Raw genomic sequence first — 7,671 nt, 5'->3', positions numbered from 1 at the left:
TTATGATAAAACTCTCAGAACAGTGGGAATAGTGAGAGCATACCACAACATGAAAAAGGCCATGTGGCAAACCCACAGCTAACATCACACTCAACAAGGAAAAGCTAAAAACATTTTCCTTAGTATCAGGAACAAGATATCAATGTCTGCTTTCACCACTGTTATTTGACATGGTACTGAAAGTCACTCACCTGAGAAAAAGAAATAAAAGGCATTGACGTTGGAAAGGAAGAAGGAAAACCGTCATTATTTGCAGATGACATGATACTATATACAGACAACCCTAAAGATTCCACTGAAAAACTATCAGAATTGATCAATGAATTCAATAAAGTTGCAAGATACAAAATTAATATTCAGAAATAGGTTGCATTTTTATACACCAATAATGAACTATCAGGAAGAAAAATCAAGAAAACAATACCATTCACAACTGCATTTAAAAACCTAGACGTGCCCTAGTAGGTGTAGCTCAGTGGTTAGAGCGTCGGCCTGGGGACTGACGGGTCCTGGGTTTGATTCTGGCCACAGACACTTCCCTTGGTAGCAGGCTGGATCCCCGGCCTTGGTCAGGGTGTGTGCACGAGGCAGACAATCGATTTGTGTTTCTCTCACATCAATCTTGCTCTCTCTCTTCCTTCCGCTCTCTTTGAGAAGCAATGGAAAAAATATTCTCTGGTGAGGATTAAAAAAACCCACAACAAAACAAAAATAACTAGAGGCCATGATAACCAAGGAGGTAACAAGCTGTACTCAGAAAATTATAAAACATGGAAGAAAGAAACTGAAGAAGACACAAATAAGTGGAAGCCTATTTTGTGCTCAAGTATAGAAAGAATTAATGTTGTTAAAATGTCCACACCACCCAAAGCAATCTGTAGATTCAGTGCAATCCTATCAAAATACCAGTGGCATATTTCACAGAACTAGAACAAATAATCTAAAACTGTATATGGGACGACAAAGGCCCCAAAGCCACAGCAATCTTGAGAAAGAAGAACGAAGTCAGAGGTGTCATGCTACCTGATATCAAACTATACTACAAGCCATAGTAATCAAAACAGCATGGCACTGACATAAAAACAGACGCAGGTCAATGAAACAGAATGGAGACCCCAGAAATAAACCCACCACAAAGGAGCAGGAATAGACAATGGGGTAAAGACACTTTCTTCAATAAATGATTTTGTGAAAACTGGAAAGATACACACAAAAAAGTGAAACTATACCACTTTCTTATACTATGTACAGAATTAACTCAAAATGGATTAAAGACTTAAATGTAGGACTCAAAAACCAGTGGCCTACTAAAAAACATAGGCAATAAACTCGGTGACATAGCTCTTAGCTATTTTTTTAAAACATATCTCCTCAGGCAACATAGACTAAAGAAAAAATAAACAAATGGGACTACATCAAACTAAGAAGTTTTTTCACAGCAAAGGAAACCATCCACAAAACAAAAAGACAACCTACTGAATGGGAGAAGATATTTGCTGATGATGCATCTGAGAACAGGTTAATATCTAAAAAAATATAAAGAATTCATGCACATACAAGAATTTAACACATACAAGAAATGATCCGATTAAAAAGTTGGCAGAGGATCTGAATATTTTTCCAAAGATAGCATATGGATGGGCAATATGCAAAGATGGTAATGTCACTAATCACCAGAGAAATGCAAATAAAAGCCACAATTAAAATCACACCTGTCAGACGGCTGTCATCAAAAAATCAACAAAAAGTGTCGGAGTGGGTGTGGGGAAAAGGTTCCCCTTGTGCGCTGTTGGTGGGATTGTAAACTGGTGCAGCCACTACGGAAACCAGCGTGGAGTTTCTTGAAAAGTTAAAAACAGGGCTATGCTACATGCCCTGGCCATGCTACTTCTGGTATTTATCTGAAGAATCCTGAATGCTAAGTTGAAAAGACGTCTGCGCCCCCCGTTCGCGGCGGCATTATCTGTACAAGCCAAGGGGAGGGGCCGAGCGCCGCCGACAGGCGGCTGGAGGAGGCAGCTGCGGTGCCTGCGCGGAACCCTAGTCGGCGCCAAACGGCTCCTCGCCCTTTGCTCCAACACCGAGGACCCGGAGGGCGTTCGCTGAGCGAAATGCGGCGAACAGAGGAAGACAAAAGCCTTACGGTTTTGCTTATTTGTGGAATCTGGGACACAAAATAAATGAGCAAACAAAACAGAGACTCACCGGTGCGGAGAGCCCAGGCGGCTGCCGGCGGGAGGGGTGCGGAGCGGTGCGGGCGAGCGGCGCGGCGGCCAGGAGGCCGCCCGGCCGGGGGCGCGCGGGGAGCGCAGCCGCGGTGCTGGCGCGGGGCGCGGGGGGCGCGGGGGGCGCGGGGCGGCCAGGGGCGACTTCCCGAGCCCTGCGACTGTGCCCACCGCTGACACCTGGGTCCGATACACCACTGACTGCAGCTCCAACGGGAACATTAAAAATAAGTTTCGGAAAAAGGCTCCTCGCGGCGCCCAGAGGCGCCTTGGAGAGGGTTCCGTGCGCATGTCCGGAGGCGTCTCCTGCGGAGACCCCCTGAGGGCTCCCGGGGGACCAGCGCTCGGCCCTAAGATTCCCAGGCGGTGGCGAGGCCGGGCCCGCTTGGCGCCCGCCGCGGGCAGGACCGGCCCCGGGGGGCGGGGGGCGGCCTGGGGGGGGCGGCCTCGGGGGTAGGGGGGCGGCCTGGGGGGGGCGCCCCTCCCGGGCGGGCAGGGCGGACAGGGCTGGGGGGGGCGGCCTCGGGAGTAGGGGGGTGGACAGGGCTGGGGGGGGCGCCCCTGGCGGAGGGGGCAGGGCGGGCAGGGCGGGGGGGGGCGCCCCTGGCGGGCGGGCAGGGCGGGGGGGGCCCCCTCGCGGGCGGGCAGGGGCGCCCCCTGCTGCCCCGCCCCCGCGGCCCCGCGGCCGCCGCCCGGGAGTGCTCGCTGCGCCGCGGGCCGCCTGAGAACACCCGGGGGAGGCGGGAACCGCCCCGCGCCCCGGCTCGTCCCGGGCACGTCCCGCCAGCGGCCTTCACGCTTTCAGTAGAGGCGAAGGGTCCGGGCTGTTGCGCCGCCCGACGCGGAGCCACCGTCCCTCATGCCCGCGACTGCGGCGGGACGACGCGCCGGCCCCCGCCTGTGTCCGCGCTGGCTGCGGGGAGCCTGGGTGCCGACAAGCCCTCTGCGGCCCTCGGAGGACGGAGCTGGCGGCGCGAGGGGCCGCGCGGGCGCTGGGCCCCGGCGCCGAGCTCGTGGCCAGGGCTTCCTTTGCCCGCAGCCCTCCGGGGCCGCCAGGGTGCTCGCCCCTGTGCCCGCGAGGCGGGCGCGTCCCGGGGCCAGGCGCGTGGGGCGCCCCGCTCACGGCCCGCGGGGCTCGGCGGGCGAGGCTCCTCCCGCCTGCGCGTCAGGGCGGGCGCCGGGGGCCCTGCGGAGGAGGGGCCCCGAGAGGACACGCGGGCCCCCCCAGAGGACACGCGGGCCCCCCCCCCCGAGAGGACACGCGGGCCCCCCCCCCGAGAGGACACGCGGGCCCCCCCCAGAGGACACGCGGGGCCCCCCCCCGAGAGGACACGCGGGCCCCCCCCAAGAGGACACGCGGGGCCCCCCCCCCAAGAGGACACGCGGGCCCCCCCCCCAGAGGACACGCGGGCCCCCCCCCCAGAGGACACGCGGGCCCCCCCCAGAGGACACGCGGGCCCCCCCCCCAGAGGACACGCGGGGCCCCCCCCCGAGAGGACACGCGGGCCCCCCCCCAAGAGGACACGCGGGGCCCCCCCCCGAGAGGACACGCGGACCCCCCCCCAGAGGACACGCGGGCCCCCCCCCCAGAGGACACGCGGGCCCCCCCCAGAGGACACGCGGGCCCCCCCCCCAGAGGACACGCGGGGGGCCGCGCTGCCGTCCCGGAGCCAGGCAAGTGTCCCCCCCCCCCCCCCCCCCCCGCACCGGCCCGGGGCTCGGCTCCCCGCGGACGAAACGGGGCGCTTCCGGCGGGCGAGCTGCGGCCCCAGGACTGTGTCGGCCCCGCCTCTAAAACTCTGAGACGCGCCCCGAGGGGAGGCGACCCTCCTGGGACCGCCAGGGGCCGGGGAGACTGCGGGGCGCTGCGGACCGACGGAGGACCGCCCCCCCCCCCCCTGTCTGCCCCGTCCAGCCCCCGTTCCGGCTCCGCGGGCGAGTGGGGCGGGGGCGCGGGGGGTGCGCGCAGGCCTGTCCCTGACACCCCGACGGCAGGGGCCCCAGGTCTCTCCGGGGAGGAGCGGCGCCCGTCATTTGGTTAGACGGTAAGTGTGGGGGTTCGGGGTTCAGAGAACGGGGGACACATCGCCAGGCCGTCCGCCTCCTGACTCCGGGCGCGGGCCCCCGGGGTGAAGGCGTCCACACAGGGGGCGAAGGGCCGTTGCAGAGTCAGCCTTTCAGCTGTGACTTTATTCTTTTATTTATTATTTATTTTCTAGTCAAAGTTCATTTTACCTTTTGTTTTAAATGTTCATAATTCCTGGACAGTCCAGACAGTGATTGTCTTTCATTTGCATTTAGAAAGACCCCCCAACTCATTCAAAACCCCAGAGAAATTTGAATTTAACACAGCCTCAGGTTATATGTGCAGCTCAGCCCCTGAAATGGGTATGTGTTTGCTCAGTAAGCCTAACCCCTCCAGGCCACCCTTCTACTTCCATGACGAGGACACTTGGACACCGGGAAAGGAAGGCAAGTGGGCCTGCAGCCGGCTGGCGGCACAGAGATGGAAGTGTGTTGACAGCGGCAGGAAAACGATTTGGGGCAGTAAAGTTGGCAAAAAGAGATCAAGGGCGTTTGGTCAGAAGCGAGAGGTAAATGACAGTGAAGGTCTGGAAAAGCAGTGACCAGTAAAGAGACAGTCCGGGCCTCCCGCGTTGGCTGGGAGAAGGGCTGAGCCCGCCCGCCTCCCCTCCAGGCCTCGGCTGTGCCGCCGGTGCCTGCAGATGGGGCTCAGACTCAGCGAAACCTGAGGAGAGCCCAGAGCCGCCGAGGCCAAGGAGGCAGACCCGGGGCGGGCTAGGATCCCGCGTCCCTTCTTGCGCCAGCACCTTGGCGCTTCGAAGTCTGTGGCTTATGTGATTATAGTTCATGCTGGAAGGGCAGGTCCCCTTCTTCATACTTTTCCTTCAACAACTGCCTGACTGTTCCTACCCTTCTCCTCTCCCAGGTGAATTTAAACTAAGTTGGTCAAGCTTTAGAGAATTCTCTTTGGATTGTGACCAGGCTGCCTTGAATTGTGGGACAATCGACGTCTTCACAACGCTGAGACAGCCAGGGAGCCTAGGAACACTAGCCGCCTCTCCGTCTTTAGGGCCTCAGTACAATACTATAGTTTTCCCAGAAACATCTAGTTCACATCTTACGGGCTGGTCCTTGGAAACTGAGAGGCACTCGCCCTTTGTCCTGTTCTCCTGTCTTGGATTTTGAACTGGCTCAGAGGGAAGCGCTGACGCCGGCTGCCTGCTCTGATGCTCCACAGTTGCACTGGAATCTCATTATCTAGCTCTGTCATTTTATTCTTCTGGATTTCCTGGGTGAATGACCATATCATCTGAAAATGGCATTTTCTCTTTCATCCTTCTATGGACTCTCCCCTTCTTGCCCTCTCCTTGACGCAGTGGTCAGCACTCGGGAATCATGTTGAACAAGATGGGTGTTTGCTATTATTTCCAGGCAGAGTGGGGATGCTTTTAATGTATTTTGCAAATTATGGAAGTGAGGAAGTTTCTTTTTTTCCTGCTTTGTTGAGGCTAGGTTAGCAGTGGCCTCTAGCAGTCCCCCTGCTTCCGCCCTTGCTCCCCTTCCATTTGTGGACACAGCAGAGTGGTCCCCAATCTCTCCATCTTAGCGACTCTTTTCTGCCCAGGCTGCCTCCATACGTGTTCTCCAACATGCCTGATGAGCTCCAGCCTCAGGACCTTTGCACCTGCTGTTTCCTCTCCCCCAATCTCAATATTTTTTCCTGACTTCCTTCAGGCTTTCATTAAAATGGTTTCTTATTCCGAGGACTTTCTCTACCGCCCTCCAAGTAACTGCAGCCCTCACTTCCCACATTTCCACGTGCCCTGTCCTGCTTCTTCCCCCCCCCCCCCAGTACTTGTCTCCATTTGACATATTTATTAACTTGTCTCTCAACTGGAGTGTATCTCCATGAGGGCAGAGACTTGCCTACTTTGTTCGCTGTTGTATCCCCGGTAGCAGGAACAACGCCTGCACATAGTAGGCTGTTTCATAAACATTACTAAATTAAAGAATAATTTTCTCTTGCACTCATGGGTTGACCTTAATGCCAAAGATTTTTACGTGTAAATCTCACTTTTATCCTTTAAAAATGTTTGCAATGGAAACAGGGACAGAATCGTGCCTTTTCCCCCCTCAAATGCAAAAACAGAAGCCCAGAGAGCCTAAGGGAATTCTCAAGGTCAGAAGCCAGTTGATGGTTGGGTTGGGTTAGAATCTGTACCTTATGGAACCTGAGAGACCAGAGTATTGGGGGCTGGGGAGCGGTCAGGAGCTGGAATCTCAGACGAGTGAGTTAAGAAGATGCTGTGACCCTTCCTTCCTTATGTCCTGTCCTACTTTCTCAGAGATAAGACATTGATGACACTAGAGAGAACATGGGCTTAGGATCGGCTCTGTAATCAGGTGTTGACTCTGGGCACTGGTAAGTGGAAATCATTCCACTCCGCTCATGTGTGTGCTCAGCACCTGCTGCCTGCCTCTCCAGGTCACTCTCCGCCCTCCTCACTCTGCTCTGCCCCTACCCCCCAGGCCTACCCACTGGCACCGCGTCAATGAGCTTCCTTGCTCTCTGGCCCTTGATTGGTTCGGGCTGTTGGGAGGCAGCAGCGAAAGATGAGAATTACAGGAGAACCATCAGGGTGGGGGTTTATTTCCCTAACTCCTTCCCTGCAGGAGCCCCACAAGCTGGCTGTATCTATCAGTCAAGGACCAAGGCTTCTATTAGGCAGCCGCCCACCCCCTGTCCCAAAAGATGCCCTCTTTTAGTGCCTGTGACGGCTCCTTTTGTGGTCCCTTCGGCCCAGGGAGGTAAGATCCCCTGCTGTGTCCTTGGTTCCTTTCATTAAACCCTGCCCACACTGCGTAAACAGTTCTAAACTCTCGTTATAGTATGGAATATCCGTGTGTCATTGTCCCCCCGGGGTCTCCAGTTGACATTATAGCTCTGAGGAGTCAGTGAGGCAGCCTAAGTGCCTGACACAGCCCTTGGCATAAAGTAGAGGCTGTCCAAGAGTTAGCTTCTCGCCTTCCCTCGGGAGAGCCGAAAGGGGCTGTCAGCAGGCATAACATGGAGATGAGCCTCAGTGGGAGGTGCCCTCAGCGCTCGTGGGGGGCTCTCCTGAGGTGCATGGGGCGGGGTAGGTGGCGGGTGGTGATCGGGGGCGTGGAGGAGACTTCCGTGTGCTTGTTCTTCAGCTTTTCTATCTTAAAACCATCTTCAGCTCCTCAGGGCCCCACCAGCCTTCCCCAGGCCACAACCAGGACGACCTCCAGCTGCCCGTTCCTGCCACTGAGCCTGCCCACCCTGCTTCGGCGCAGCCTGGTGGCCTCTGCCCGTGCGGGGCTGTCCGACTGCATCATGCCCGTCTAAAGCTGAAGCTCCAGGCAGGCCAGGTGACCATGGGTAAGTTCTGGGGACCGT

This window comes from Miniopterus schreibersii (assembly GCF_964146895.1).
Source record: "Miniopterus schreibersii genome assembly, chromosome: 12".
Classification (NCBI taxonomy): Eukaryota; Metazoa; Chordata; class Mammalia; order Chiroptera; family Miniopteridae; genus Miniopterus; species Miniopterus schreibersii.
This window is presented reverse-complemented; position numbering follows the sequence as displayed.